This window comes from Athene cunicularia (assembly GCF_003259725.1).
Source record: "Athene cunicularia isolate RWA chromosome 1 unlocalized genomic scaffold, athCun1 chr1_part1, whole genome shotgun sequence".
NCBI classification, from domain to species: Eukaryota; Metazoa; Chordata; class Aves; order Strigiformes; family Strigidae; genus Athene; species Athene cunicularia.
In genome coordinates this window covers 92,575,538-92,592,351 of record NW_020799091.1, presented here as the reverse complement: position 1 = coordinate 92,592,351, position 16,814 = coordinate 92,575,538, and the positions used below count along the sequence as shown (strand labels likewise).

General features: G+C 43.4%; 1 long non-coding RNA gene across 1 annotated transcript; it reads left to right on the top strand.

The window, feature by feature from the left end:
* Positions 1–205: 205 nt before the first annotated feature.
* Positions 206–16,814, top strand: LOC113483981. The gene is made up of 3 exons (XR_003399140.1): positions 206–1,314; positions 15,769–15,917; positions 16,727–16,814. It is a non-coding gene; the product is annotated as an uncharacterized LOC113483981 (long non-coding RNA).

Here is a 16,814-nt window from a genome sequence, read left to right as displayed (position 1 = left end):
GCAACAGCCACAAGTTTTGGGTTGGGACGGTCACACTGGACATCAGGAAAAGCTTTTCCAGCACGAGGGCGGTGCAGCACTGGGGCAAGTCACCTGGGGCAAATGTGTGTTCTACCTCCTCAGGGGTTACAGGATTTGGCTGAACAAAGCCAGAGCTGACCTGATCAACAGATCAACCTCATCATCATCATCATCGACCTGATGACCAACCATCCTGGTGTGAGCAGAAGGCTCCCGTGGTCCCATCCAAGCAGCACATCTATCAGACTGCGAAAGTAGGTGCTATCCCACTCAGCCCCTCAGTCTTTCTCCCGGTTTTAGCCTTGTGTTCCTGCACATCTGAACATATATCATAAATGCTCTATGGCTGGTCTCTTCTTACTATTCACACTGAGCAAAAAAAATAGATGCTGAGGGGGGTATGTGGTACTGCAATTAAGAGCAGGTTTTGCTTAAAAAAAAAAAAAAAGGCAAATTTATTTACAAATTTATTTATTCTATCAGCATTGGAAAGGTTAGATATCTGGCAAATGTTTTTTTCTGATATTAGATTTGCTTTTAGAAAATTAAGATCCCCTGGTAGGTGACATACAGGAATTTGTGTATGTGTGTGATTTGCTTGGAATTGTTGCAGCAAATTCTCAAATATGGAACAGCCAGAAAAATGTCTTTTTTTTTTTTTATAGGCACTCCTACACTAATTTAAAAATAGTAAACTGGAGCAAGGTAAGTATCACAGAGCCTGATGTGGAAAAAGTACATTGATAGAAAATAAGGAATAGCATATGTGATGAAGACTGACATTGCAAATGAAAAATAAAGAGAGAAAAAAATAACACAAAATAACATAAGATGCAAAGTGATTAGGGACACCGAGAGAGAGACAGAAACAAAAAGTTGGTGACAGATGAGGTTGATAAGGCAAAGGGCCTAAAGGAATTCCTCGCCCCAGTAATCACAGAGGCAGCAGAAGGCAACATCCCAGGAACCGGGATTTGTTTTCCTCAGGGAAGGAAGGAAAATGTCAAAAGGTTTTACCCTTGCACTGGAGTGGATAATAAGGCAATTAGTACTATTAAAAGTTGTCAGTGCACCCAGACTGGAGTGATAAATCACTTCCTAGGATTGTAACAGGAGAGGGAGATGCTGGAAAGCTTTTATGGAGCGATTGTTAAAACTTACTGGAAGGGGAATTATTGAGAACGGGTGGGTGTTTAATGAAGTTTACACCAAGAAATGAGAGGGAGAACTGCAATCCCATCACTTACAGATCTGTAAGCTTGACTTCACTTCTGCAAGAGAAACTAGCTACTAGTGAGTCATGGCTGTGTACGTTTATAAGTGACAAAATGAATATATTCTTAAATATACATTGTTTTAACATACATGCCACAGGAGAAGTACATGTAGTACCAATGGTTTGGAGTCTGCTGCACAAAAGATTTATGCAAATAATCTCTATTAATAGGATTTCTCAGTGCAAATCCTTTCCTGTCAATATGAGAAGAGGTCTTGGCAATGTTATGCTCATGATTTACCTTTCCAAAGGGTTTTTGATATTTCTACAGTTTCATATGTTGTTTTTTCCCTACATTCATGTATTATAGAGGAGGTAACTGCTAACCTTTTGCAAAGCTCTGTAAATATGTGAACTACGCAGTTTATTATCTGCAGGGTGAATAAGGGATAGGAATACAAATTCTCCATATGCTGTACCTCCATATACCTTCCTTCATCTGGTCTTCACACCTTTTTATTGCTTGATCTGTTTTAGATAGGAACGTGATTCCATTATGAAATAGTTTAACTGCTGCTGATAAAAAGTAAAATAAAAATAACAGGCAAAATTCTCCACTTGGTATTGTGGGCTGATTAAATCCTGTGTTTCCCAGGGGAGCAAGACCCCGTTACCCACATCCATCCCCAGGGACTGGGGTGGTGGGGCATCCCCATGGAAGGGCAGCAGGCTGGGTCCATCCCACCGCTCCAGCCCAGAGCAGCCAGGGGCACTGGGGCAGCCCCGGGCATCGGGCAGCTCCCTGAGTCAGGGCTGTGGGCCCACGGGTGGGGGTCAGGACGAGCAGGGTCTGAGGCCAGGCAGGACTGCACATAGCGCTATCAGGTGGGGACCAGGATGAGGGTCTGCACAAGGCAGTAGCTCCCCAAAGAGGCTGCCCATGACACCTTCTCCCACAGCCCTTTTCCCAGTGCCAGGGTTAGGTGCGGGCTGTCCTTGGGGCCCTGACCATCAGCCTGCATCTCCAGAGATGAAGAGGGGCTGAAGGAGTGAACCCAGGTAGGAAGAAGGTCACAAACTCTGGAGAGTGTTTCATTTACCTTCTCCTAGAGCTGCAGGTAGTACCTTCCTCAGGAAGCACCAGGTAGATCCCTGCTCAAGGGGAAAACAAGGGGAATAAGGAGATGGGCTGGAAAAATCTGAACCTCTTGAGGGGAGCAGCCTCTGCAGAGAGTGGTTGAATAAACCAGTCTATCTCCAAATGGCAGGAGGACTCATCTGCCAGAAGATGCCAGCCGAAGTGTGGCAAAGATGCTTTGTGGAGTGTTTTCACGCTGCCCATCACCAGCAGCACTGCTCTGACTGGGGTGGCTGAATACAACCAGTGAGCAAGAGCTGTTGGAGCAACAGTCTGTGTTAGAATAATCACCACTGGTAAAGTGAGAAGAGCGCTCAGGGACACAAAGGCATCCTTCAGGCCCTTCCCATCTACAGCAACCACCCTGCCCAGTACACTTAGCACCTGCCATGAGGGGTTGTGCAGGCCCAAATCCTAAACAGATGTCAGTGGGACATGGTCACCACCAGAGGGGGGCTGACAGACACCCATTAGATACCTGCAGTTCTTGTGTGGTTCAGGCATGTGCCCAAAGCTGGGAGACCTCATGGGACCACTGTGCAGCTGCTTTGCAGAGGCAGAAGAACCGCCAAGGCCAACCCTGCCAGGACACCCAGAGCCGTGGCCACCCAGGGCTGGGACCTTGGGCAGTCCCCGTGTACTGCTCCCAGCTGAGGAGGAGCTCCCTCCTCCTCAACTTCCCATGGACACTGGTTCATCCTCCAACATGGCCTCTGCTCTGCTTGGCAGCTGCTGTGCGGGTTTGGATGTCCAGACTCATCTTTGGCTGAATTTCAGGACTTGGGGTAAAGTAAAGGCACGACTGAGTCCAGCTGGAATTAGCCTGCTGAGGGCCAGAAAATCTGGTAGCTACCCAGTGTGTGCATGTGTGTGTGCATCTAGGCAGGCACCGTGTTCCTGGTATTTATGCACTGGTCCAGCAAGTGTGGCCCACCTGTGTCCTTGCTTCACCTCGAGGTGTCAAAATTAATTCCTTGTTCTCCACACAGTGCTGCTAAGATAGCATGTGGCCATACCCCTGCTGCTGTGGCAGCAGCATGTCCCCATGAGTGGACCAGAACCCCTGAAGCTAGGGGGGACATCTGGGGCTCAGAGGAGGCTCATGCCCCTTTACTACAAGGGATTACAGGCATCTCAAAATGCTGGTTATCCCTGTGCAGTGGGATGTAACACCAACGCAACACAACCAACCCCTAATTTCTAACCAGCCCCCAAACAGTCTCATATTTTTATCTTTTTTTTTTTTTAAAAAAAAAAAAAAGGATTCAATACTTTTCCCTTCAGGTGTTTTCCCTCTTGAATTCTTGAGCTCTACAACAAGCCTGTCTCAGCATCCTTGCCTCTGACTAATTTTACCTGTCTTATCTGTATGTTGACTTTCTCATGGTTCCTTTTTTAGCAGCCAGACTCAAGGTTACACAGCTGTGCCATATCACAGCTGGGCTTTGGAATCTCGGATACACAGACAGCCAAGCTCCCTGGAGGCAGGTTGCAGAGATAAGGGGGTGCAGCACTGCACTGTCTGTGTTACAATATGGGTATTTCAGGAATGACAACTAAGCCTTCAAAACCATGCTTAACTCCTCAGGTCACATAACAGATGGCTGCTTCAGTTCCTGTTGACTTGGGGGTGACATGGCAGTGACCGATGCTGTCACCCATCACATTTGCTCCTCCTTGCTATCATGTCACACCACCAAGGAGCTATATAACATGCAAAACTGGTGTTTTCTGAGTGAAACTTGAGCACAAGTATTTCCACAAATAGCTAAACGAGATACCATTCCTATGCAATATGTATTATTCCCAATGCTGGGTTTGAGTTTCTTCCAGCCTGCTCAACATTGGGAGACACATAGTCTTGTTTGCTCCTTGCTTCTTCCTCAAACCAATCCTCTTCAAGATAGTGAGCAGTGATGGACTTAATTTCCCCAGCTCCATAATCTAAACGAACAGTAGTGTGAGGCTCTCACAGGTTTTGCATTGCTTCTCAAAGGCTGTCAGCACTTCTCACAGATGAACTGCAGCAGTGCCAATGGATTCTGGATTTCAGATAGGGTTCCGGTTCCTTGACAAACAGGTCTTATTTTTCAGAAAAGGCAAATCGAGTTTTGTGCAAGAGATACTGTTCTGAAGAGAGGAGGAGATGTGGACACGTGTAGTCTGAGGTTCGCACCAGGAGCCAAACACGCACATCTGAAGTGGCAGCATCAGTCCTACACAGCTGAGAAAATGCTCCTGAGTGATTTCTAAAATCAGTATATTTTGGTTTTGTTTATTATCTGCACTTCTTTTCTTAATCTCTAGCTTTGTAAGAAGGGGGAAGTCTATTGTGCTACTATCCAGATTACCTAATAGAGCTTTCCTTGGCTCAGCAACTAGTCACTTAGGCCACTGCAAGTTCAATAAGGGATCAGAGGCACCAGTCAGTTAAAGTCTCCAAACATTTTTGTTGGAACAAAATTGCAAACCTTTATCTCACTAGAAGGATTTACAGATTACACATGACACAGATAAATAAGAGTATCAGTTTAATGTGTGACAGGTCGCCTCTCAGAGGACTAAAACCTGCATTTGCAGAGGGATAGAGATGGTTATCAAATGATCACTCTTGTCTCTTTCTTTTATGAAAACTGCCTATTTTGTGGCCAAGTGGTACAAAAGCAAAATAATTTGGAAGACTTATTTTAAGGCCAAAACCAAGTTCTCAGAAAATCTGTCTCCCAGTCTTCCAGTATGTACAAGGTTGTTATAAAGAGGATTATGATCAACTGTTCATTATGTCCATCAAAACAAGGACAAGAAGAAATCAGCTTAAACTGAAGTAAAGAAGATTTAGGCCAGACAACATAAAAACTTCCTAATGGCATGAATCATGCAGCACTGTAAGACATAACCCAGTGGTGTTTTGCTCAACTTTTCAAATAAATAATTAAGAAAACATCCAGCACAGATGGTTCAGAAATGCTCAGGCCTGTCTCAGTGCATGAGGCAGTAAGGGTTGGGAGGGTGTCCTTTCCAGCTGTGAATTCCTGTGACTTTGGGATGTGCTAATCTAATGCAGTGAGAGGCTTTTCAGGTAGTCTAGTGTTGCTGAGGGATTCATAGAGGCATAATGAAGTCCTTCAGGCACTTTGCCCTCTTAAGCATTCAAAATTTCACCTGATGGACCTCTTTAGTAAAAAGTGTCATCCCTGCATGCATGGAATTGTTTGCCCAGGATGTTGTACATCTGGGTGCCATCTCATCTCTGGAGGGGCAACAGAGGGGACAGGATTCAGATGTCTGAACAGGGCGGTCCAGCGACCTTGGGACACCTCAGGATATCCAAGCCATTCGTATGGGGGTTTTTGTCATTTCTACCAGCTATACATGGATGACATGGATACTGTAGGGTGTTTCACATGAGACAGGGTGCCTCTGTTTAGACAACTGAATCACAGCCTTGAGAGATCCGGCTTGTCTCTACAGCTGAGAGTCTCACCCTCACCTCTATACATCTTCTATTTGAAAACATGCAGCCAACTCCCAAACTGCCTTCTTCCCAAATGAAAAACTGCTGAGCCTGAAATGTTTTCTGAAAAGGGGGCTGGTTTATTTTTCCAAATATCATCATAGTTACTCAAACCTCCTGGATATTTTCTGCAGCAAAATAGAGCAAACGTTGCACCCCGAGGAGTCTCTCAGCTGAGAGGAGTCATGGCCAGGATGACCACACTCCACATGGAATGATGTCCCTTCCCTCTTCCAGGACCTTGAATTGACATATGATCTGAAAGGCATATCCTTTCTGTGCTCAGCTCTTGCTAGCAGCTTGGCCCTGCAAAAATCTTCATGCCATCCTAGCAATCCTCACCATCACTGCCCAAACATTGAAAACATAGAAAACTGTGATCAGCCATAGCACAGGACAGAATACGACCTGTTTTTATTGGTAATGGCCTGACATCATGCTATGTGTGACCCGTCACGATGTGCAGACTGTAAAATTGTGATTTGACAACGTCCTTTCACCTTCATATTCTCACCTAAGAGAGAAACTTGACCAAAAAAATGGAAAATGTGATTGCAAAGCTATATAAATTAGCGAGGGATCCCAGGATTAGCTCCTGAATTTATTTAGAATGATTTTTTTTTTAACTGCCTAATTTCAGTTTGATGGGTCCCTTTGAGAACTAAGCAGGTCACGTCGCTAAACTAAGCAAGAGCTTGTCTTCTTTATGAACATCTTCTGAGTTCTGTTTGTACTCAAAGGGAACAGTGTCACGCATTAATTGAGTCTCACTGGTTTAATTTCCGATTGACGAGTAAATAGTTCTGGTTCTTAAAAAATTACACAACAGAAAAAAATCGCAGTAATACTCTGGTGACAGTCTTCCCAGACACATACATTTTCTTTCTTTCCAGATCAGCACAAACCACAAATGCAGTTGATATTGCATCATTCTATTTCAATGGATGTATTCTAGTTCATTATATTAATCTGATTATGCTGAATTTTGGCTCTTATTGAAAGCTAAATTGACTTTACCTATTTAATAGAGCTGCATGTTTAACACTTAATAAAGTTGCTAACCATTTCAGTGAATCTGATTTTGTCCCAGAGCAAAATTAATTAAATCTGTCCAATTGCTGGGTGAAGAATCTGGAAGAAAAGCGGTATGGACACAGATTAAGGGTCAGACTTTCCCAGCTGTTTACAGATGCGGAAGAGAATTTAGGCCTCCTGCTCTCTCCACAGGCAACAAGAAAGTGGGAGTGCTTACTTTCCTGATAAAGATTACAGAGAAACCAGCCTCTCCTTTCCCTGGTTTTGAGATCCTGCTAGGGTGAAGGAGTCCTGGTGGAGGAAGATAGGAGGTAAAGGGGGATTGTGACTGGGATCTTCTATGTATAGATGTCAATCCATCACCCTAGCTGGGTAGCACAAACCAGCCCAAGCTGCTTCTGCCCCAGTTGCATACTTGCCGCTTGTTGGGAGGCTCCCAGCACAGGGGAAATGCATGAGATGGCAGTAGCCTGAACACAGAATTTTGTCAGAAGCCTGGTAGGTACCTCAGCAGCAAAGGTACGTGCAGAAGAATGGGTCTCTCAGTTGTGTTTAGCTATGGAGGTCTGTGGGCTGAGAGAAAAAGACTGCTATCATCTTCACCACTCCATCCCCTGCCCACCACACAGCTGGGAGAAGACCAATGGGCAGTGGTAGACATATCCACACCTGGAATAACAAGGGCACTGCACAAATAAACTCCTTGCTAGCAACCATGAGGTCCCATCCATGCATACACCCAACTGGCCGTTACTTTATTCCTATATGACAATCTACAAAAAAGACTGCTTAGTTAATCATGAATTTGTTTATATCCTTGGCATAGGAGTCTCACTGACTCACATCAATAAAGTCCAACTATCTGAATAAAATGGAAAGTGCCAGTATACACAGTATACAGATATACTGCTTCTTGACATTTGCCTGTCCCACTTGAAACAGCTGATGAGAAGGCTTTGGAGAGATCTAACAGTCATCTTCCCACACCTACAGGGAGATCACTGAGATGGAGGAGATGGGCTTTTCACAGCAGTTTATGGCAGGATGGAGAGAGACAACGGGCATATGCTGAAACAAGAGAGGTTCAGACTGGACATAAGGAGGAACCTGTTCCCTATGAGGACAAACCCAAAGCAGAGCAGGTTGCCAGATAGGTTCTGCAGGTTCCGTCATTGGAGGTTTCCAAGTCCTGTCTCTCTCAAGCCATGACCAACATGGGCTGGCCTCAGAGCTGATCCTGCTCTGAGGATCCCAAGGCCCCTTTTGACCCAAATTATCCTGTGATCCTATGATTAGTTTAACAATTGCTGTTGGCAATGCATCTCCCACTGGTGGGATCAGTCTGACTGGATCTTTGCCCCCAACACCTCTTTCTGCTGCTATCTTGCCCCCAGAGAAAACAAGTTATCCTCTGGACAAGGGTACTTGGTGTTGTGTCACAATGGTTGCCTGCTGCAAGGTTGCTTGTGGGTTCTAGGTAAGCAGTAACATACCTAGAATAAGATATGGGACAAGCATGAAAGGGGAAAAGCATGTAGTAGGCTAAATATGAGCCTTGTAACTTCAACATTGTAATTTCCCCCTTTGGTAAAACATACAAATGTGCTTCTCCTCTGTGTTACATGCCACATCATTGAGCACCTTTTGCAAGTCATTTGTGGAGGTAATTCCTTCATAGTCAGTGCAGCTGCACTACTGAGCATATAGTGGAACTGCTTTCACAAAAATAACAGAATTGACTATTCGCAAAAATGCCTTTGATTAGGGATATTGCTCCTTTACTTCACAGTGGCAATGACAGAATCTGAATGCCATTTAGGAATATATAACATTAATCTCACATTGACAGTGTTTTCATACCTCGTTTTCCTTGACCATCAGATGATCAAAAAATAAGGATCCATTCCTAAAAAACTATACATTTATGAAGTATTTTGCTTCACACAGAGCACATATTTTAATTTACTAATCTGTATGTTCTGTGTTCTTCTAAATTACTCAAAACTGTCCAGTATCCAGGGTGATCATCATAGCTTAACTGTGATGGCTACCAAGCATCACAATTTTTTACATTTCCAAATATATGACTATGATGAAGCAGGCACCGAACACAATTAATTTGTTCCTACTTTATTAAAGAATAAGGCAGTTTCACTCATCTAAACATGCCCTAAATGTACAGGTCTTAGAAAGATAGCCTCTCTCTGCTCTTCAAATCAAATAGAAAAAAAAATAAAGTCCAGGAGAGAATCTTCTACTGCACCTCGAGGTTCCTTTTATGTTGTCTGTCCCATCAGCATGGATCAGAAATGGTGCTGCAATTTCTCTGTGCCTGTGTAGTGATAGTACATTTAGCCAGACTGCACCCTTGGTGAGAAAAATAGTCCATCTAGTCCAGAATCTATACTTTCTCCTAAATGAGAAGGGGTCCTCTAAATAATCATCTATATACCCATGACTAAAACCTATACTGCTGTACAGAGGGATTTAGATCACAACTACATTAAGATGCCTTAATCCTGGCATCTCCTATTTTTGTAACTGGAATGTTTTTTCAGGTTTTTTTTAGATCTTGTATTAATATTAATATTCCAGTGATTTGTATAACATAATAAATGGTATTTGCAGTATCTCTCTGTTATCTAGAAAAGAGGTGGGGGAGCATAATTTGAAGGTGACACAAAGGTATTTAGGTTAGACTGAGCCAATGGACAGAAAATAATTCCCAAAAGTTTTGTCCAGCCTGAGAATGTGGGCAGTCGGCTGATAAAGCTGGTGGTGCTCATTAATGCAAAATCATGTCCAGCAGATGGACTCACCTGAAGTGCTCTGCACAGTGTTTGGTACTAAACCACAGACAACGAAATCAGGGAGAGACTGGGACATTCACCTGGAAGCTCAGCGTAAACCTGTAGTCAAATCACAAAGATGTTGGCATACGTAAAGAATGGGATGGAAAATATACAGAATATTATGATATTGCAGTGCCATTAAGGTTTAGTGATTCACCTGGAATATTGCATTTGGTTCTGGACAGCCTAATGCTCTACAGAGACATAACTCAGAAGAGCTAATTTAGCTTAAGGAGCTTACTCTCCCTGAGATCCCTCTGCAGACAAGAGCAAGCTTTGGGCTCTCTCCTAGGAGGTATTTCAAGCATCTCTCCATCATCCTTCAGAATAACCTGTTTTTCTCCATTAAAACAAAGGCTAATGTTAGCCCTTTCTCTATCAAGGCACACAGAAATGTAAGGCACAGTTAATGAAAATTGTTGGGGAAGTGGGAAAAAAACATTACGATTGAGGAAGCTGCTTGATTTATATAGGGAGCAATCAGAAGTATACAAGCTCAGGAAATCAAGAGCAGATAGACCTGGCATTTCTCCCAACTTTTTCATAATAAGACAGCAAAACCCACCAGTGACACTGAGAGGCAGAGGATGAGAGAGGAAGGCTGTTCCACCCACCCAGTAAGGGGATGAAGCTTTGTTGCCTTGAGAGCCTTTCAGGATTAAAAAAAATGTCATCCACTCCACAGGTGACAAGTCTACCAACAGTTATGCTAGCAAGGGTTAAAACATTAGCAGTCTCAGGGCTTGGGTAGCTGTGCTTCACATTACAATTTAACTTCTTAATGTAGAAGATGGATTCTCATATTTACTGTTCTTCCACCAACAAGCAGCTTATTCTCTGGTTACTCACTTACACGGCTTCTGCATTTCTCCCTGAGGCATCTGGCACAGCTACCCCTGGAGATAAAATATCCCACCCGCTGGATAGGTCTTGTGATCTCCTCAGACATTTCCGAGTGAGTATACAGTTGCTAGCTGTGCAGAAGGAAAAGAGCCCACAGGGACAAGCCTGAATGTGAACCTCAGAGCAAACGATGAGCCAGATTGCCATGAGCGAAAGGCCACCCATTCCCTCACCTTTCGAGAGGGGTTCCTGCCAGGCCATTACTGCAGAAGGATACACATCATCACACCCTGGGTGAAAAACAGTGCTGAAAGAGACTGCACAAACTCATTTACAACATCCCACTGACCCTAGGGTGGATCAGCGGTACCAAGACATGCCTAGCAGAAATCTGTCTAACCTATTGTTACAAGCACTGGAAGATGAGGATGCTCTGCCTCAGCATAGGCGTGACACTTCACCATCTTCATTCTAGAGCATTTTTCTCTATTAATTAGATTACTTTCTATGTTGTCTTGCCCACCATGGATATCAAACACAGATAAAGAATCACAGGTCCAGTGAGATATTTTGACACTGGGTTTTCTTACATGCAGCATCTTTCCCCACATTTGGTGCTCTCCTTAAGGCATTGGCCCAAGCATCCAGGATGCAGAAGCACAGCAAGATTCTGTCAGCACTGGGAAGGTTGGCTCCTTCTTACGGGCAAGGCTTTGGGGGTCTTCTCCCTGGCCACACCCTTTCCTGACTCAGAAGCACAGGGTGCTCAAAGCCACGCAGCAAATGGCCCCACCAGCCTCCAAGCACTCCCCGGGTCCTCCCCTCCTCACTGTTCATCCTCTTTTTCCAAAAGGGCCACAACTGCTCTCTCAGCTGCAAGAGCACTGTGAGAGCACATCCACCGCTTGCGTCTCTCTCTCCCAGCTCCTTTGAGCTCTGGTGCTCCCTGCATTGTACAGACCGCTCAGTCTTCAGCGCGGGCAGCTGTGTAAGCACTGGTAGCAGGAACCAGAGGGGATCTCACATTTTGCCTCTGTTTGAAAGCCCCCTCCAAGCGTATTTATGGTAGGCCTGTCTGGTTCCATGCAGAACACACACACACACACACACACACACACACACACACACACCTTTGTGTGTGGCCCATATTATTTCTCTTGTACTTACAATGCCTGTCTGCTTGTCAAAAAAGGAAATTTGGTGGATATGGAAGAAGACGGATCATATCAAGTTACACCTCATTTTTAAAATTAATGGAATTATAAATCACCTGATTATTTGTTTTGGTCTTTTCTCAGGAGTTACAGGGATGGTGATTATTTCTAGTTCCCTGGCTCCACATTTCTCTGCCCTTACTTTTAACAGAAGCACTATGTTTGCCCTCTTCTAGTCTTCTTCAGAAAAGGCGTTAAGCCCTCTGAGCTTCTCAGCATCATCTGTCAATTTTCCTACCCATAAAGTAATTCTTCCCTTGGTTTCCCATTTTGTTACTATCAAAAATGCCCTTAAAATGCCTTATTAGTATAAGCAAAGAATAGGAGAAGTATTTTATTTTGTGCCTTAAACTTTCTGATTTTTGTCTCTGTGTGCTCACACTGAGTTTTTTTTAACATTCATTTTTAGATATTTGACCTAGTTCCTATTTTCTGTACACTCCCTTCTTGCACTTGAGATCATTGAAGAGCTTGTGATTTCACAGATATCTCCTACTGCGGTTTCTATTCTTTCTATGAGCTGGGATATTTTGTGATTCTGCTCCTACCATCTTTTGTTTATTTTTTTTTTTTTTTAATGAACGACCAACGCTTTCTGCAGCTCTTTTCTTCCACAGATTTGATTCCCAGAGGAATTTACCTGCTAATATCCTCCGAGTTCATTAAAGTCTGCTGTCCTGAAGTCCTTTGCCTTCAGGTTTATGTTATCCTTCCTTCATTCCCCGAGGCTTACAAATCCTGTAACTCTCTCACAAACACTGTCCTCCACCTTCACCCTCCCCAGCTGTTCCTCTCCCGTGGTAAGAACTGACTCCAGGATTGCCACCTGGGAAGCTGCTTTCTTTCTGCATGATGAAAGGCCGGTGACACACTCACTGAACAGGCTATGCCCCAGTTTATCATGCTCTTCATAACTATCAGAGTAAAGACCCCCCAAAACCAATCAGCCCTGCTTTTTTCTAAAATTATTCTGCTAGCTGCTCTAGAAAAAGCCTCATCTATCTGAGTTTCTTAGTTAGGGGAAATAAGATGAGTGTAAATGACGTGATTTTTTAATCATATTATTTCCTACTACTATTTAGAGATCAGGTCCATCACATTCTACACTTTTTGTCTAAGAAATGTACACATCTGCTTTTCCCTCTCCAGCTCATATTTCCCCAGTTCACTGCTTTCCATTTCTTCCTCATGTATGCAGTTTCATGTAGACTCTGTGGAGCATCCTAATGGGAGGGGAAGGCAGAGCTATGACAGTCACTGAACCTTCCCTGCTTGTGAGATGTGAGAATTTCACAGAGAGACGCCTCTTCATGGGCAAGACCTTGAGAAGGTTATTTCACCCTTCCAAAAGGTCACATTAGTTAGGCAGTAAGATTTTGCCCAAACCAGCAGCCATGGTTTGACTATAAGGACCACTTTATTCCCCATTTCTTTATTAGGCAGTTTAAAATTTGGTGCTGAGACCATGCTGGATCACTCAGTTTAGTCTGATTTGATCTTGTCGTCTTCATTATGAGCTGACCCTACAGTCTGAAACAGAAACATTATCATTACATTAAATACCAATAAAATTATGTGCAAATACAAAGATTAACTCATTCTAACTTGACTTTTTGCTGCATGATCCTGTTGTCCTCAACCACATAAAAACTATTCAGCCGCAAAAGGCCCTTGAGCATAACATGACATTTACAGCATCTCTGAGTATTTCTTGTTTATTTCTCATAAATTTCCTTTGGTAATAACTTACTCACTCAGCAACTCTCTACAGTATACACATACATTACATGATTATCTCATATTTTATACAACACACGTTAAAGTAATTAATTTTCTCAGGCAAATGTCATACCATTTAGTTCATCATTAGGAGCCAAATATTTGTGCAACCATTTGTTACAAATATATGCATAACCACGGAACACTTCAGCTCCATGGTATTTATTAAGTGTAATTTAAAGGGACATTGTCGAGGTTGTTACAGTCTCGACTTCCACATTAGTTTTTGTTCCACTTGAAATTCCCTTAAGGATTCAACCTCAACTCATCTATTTACTTGTTAACTATCCTTGATACGGTATTTAGCACACAAAAATAAATATGGTCTCACTGTGGTGTGGAACAGGCTAGCGAACAGCTAATGTTCCACATCCCTAGCATGACAGAAGGGTTTCATCTCTCATTTAAACTTTCTTTATCCTTTTAATTGACAAGATCTGGAGTTTGTCCCATCTTAAAGGCAGAACCATAGCAAATAAGAATAGGTACCTCCTCCATAAAAAGAACTGAGTTTAATCACAAGTTCAAACTGAACTTCAAGTTAAGACATTTCTTTCTGTGCTAATGCAGGTTACCTCCAAACAAACAGACAAAACCCCATCAGGACAGCGGCTCTAATTTCAACAGATGACAGACAAGTTAGCCATGCAGCATCAGGACCAGTTCCTTTGAAAAATATATTTGAAGGGCATGAAACCACCTCTGACTGACAGATAGTGAAGTCTGCTTCTCCCATCCCCTAAATCAGGTCTTACCCATACTCCTCACACACCAATCCAAAAGCCCTTCAAAGTACATTTAGAGAGAGGAAGAGCATCAGTGGAGCTGTGCAGTAAGAAATTGTGCTTAGAGACCCAACAGGCTGAACCAGACGGTTCCATTCAAGCTAACAGCCCAATAAATCCTGTTCCCCACAGGCCACTTATTCTTCAGCACATTCAATCAACAGGTCTGGAAAGGGGGACCTGACACTTTTCTCACTTATTTTGGCCTGCAGTGAGAAAAGCAGCAGTGAAGAAGCAGAACCAAAAGCAGTACAAGTGGGAATGAGAAGGAGTAGGAGGAAGCGCAAACCCAAGAAAGCAAAAAGATAGGAGAAAGAAATATTGAGAAGACACAGCAGAGTGACACCAGAGGTGAGAGTGACTGCAACAGTGCAGCACCTTGGCCAGACTTCTTTTAGGTTGTTGTGAATAGCTACCTTTATTCAAGGAAGATGCACTCAGACTGGAACAGGCAGAGGGAAAACAGACCTGGGTGTTCGGAAGAAAGATGAGTTACTACACAAGCACAGTGCCAAAATGTCTGGTTCACTAAACTTGGCGAAAAGCTGAAAGGAGATGTGATTGCTATCTGCCATTATGCAAGAAGCAGGCATCAAATGGCAAAAAGGAGACACATTATTCAAAGGACAATGTCAAAACAAGGATGAAAAGGATACGTTTCCCATGAACGCCTTTAGGCTGGAAGTTAGAATAAAGTCCTAACCAGCAAAGGGATTAGGTTTGGGGCAAACCTCAATTCCTAACTTACTCATAATTGACTGCTTTCAGTCAGTTTTGAGAAGCTGGTATTGACCAAGACTTTTGATCCACACAGATGACCTCACTATCATTAAGACAGAGCTTGATTAATTTAAGAAACAATTTCTGGTGCAGTGCCTGCAGTTGCCAATACCTTGGTTTCTGTGATGGAGGGGATTACTGTCACTCCTGTTCTATTATTCTGTCAGACTTCACCAGTTTTGAGACCACTGCTTGGAAACCTAAAATGTACTTACTGCTTTGATATCTTACACTGCCTTAATTTTTTTCTATGGACAATGCACTATCACATTTGAAGCAGAATGGATGAATTCTCAAAGCAGCTTTGATCTGTCCTAGATCCTCAAAGCCGCCTGCAAGGATAGCTTGAAAGCTTTTTATTTAAAATAAGTGGCATTTCCTCCCTTCTCATTTTAATTGAAATAGATGCTGAATGCAGGGCAAATTGTATTGTAAGCTTGAGTGCAGAAAGCAAGTATGCTTCTAAACCAGCCTTGATCAATAGCAGTTTCTGGTAATTGACTGTAATCTATCTATCTATTTATTGCCATGGGAATTTTTAAAATTGTTGGGTTGTTGGGGTTTTTTTGTTGTTGTTGTTTTGTCCATCAGCTGAAAAGATTAATCTGGAAAATGGAGGATGGAAGGAGAGGGAGGAATTGATCAGTCATGCAGCCTCAACTGATGGCGTACCCTCAAGGCAACTTGCAAGACTTGGAGAAATGCCGACAAAATTTTCCTAGGCAGAAGGAAACAGACTGGTAAGTCTAGCTGAACAGAACCAGGGCTGGGGTTTTTGAGTGTCTTGTGGTGCCTCGTTGGCTGGATGGGAGAGCTTTGACAATGGGCACAGAGATCCAGGCTACAGGCAAGTTACACCACTGGTGGGAAGGAGGAAAGATGTGTATTGACACTTCTTCTGAGCCAAACCCCTTGCTTTTGTGAGCAAGGCAGTGTGAGAGCGAAGAGAAGAAAGCCAGGAAATGTTAATGACATGGATGGGTTCAGTCCCATTGACATCACAAACAGGTCAGGAGTAAAGGAAGGAAAACCAAATACAGTCAGGAGGGAAATAGCTATCTAGTTGGCCATGAGTGTGACCCACCGTTCTGCAGTGTCTGACACTGTCATCAGGTGTCTGGATGCTGCAGCTGAGGCGATAGCAGCATTTCCCTGACTTTCATGGGGCTGTCTGGGGGTGGTTGCCCTTTTAGGCTGCTCCTGTTAGAAAGTCATCATGCCCCCCTGCCACGGGGGCTTTGTGTTCCCAGGTGGTTTGTCTTCACTCTGAAAGCAGACGTTATCTGGAGGGAGGAACACCTGCTTCGCTCTTTCCGCAGGTGATGATGTAACTTGGAGGCCTTGACTGTATCTTGATGAATGGTTGCGTTGCTTGTCGAGTGCTGTATTTGTACTTTCCTCCTGTCATTTTTTTAGGTGTGTTACTTATCTTGGGGTTTTCCTACTTTTCCCAGCAACTACTGCGTGCTGTATTAAATGCATGTCTGTGGTTTAATTACAAAAAAATCTGCATTCCATTTCTGAATTAAATTAGAGGCTTTTCTGTCAGGTTCATTTTACTAGCGTGGCTGCATCTCAAACCAGCCCACATAAGGAGGGTGAAGAGGAACCGAACAGTTACTCCATACTGCAGATCT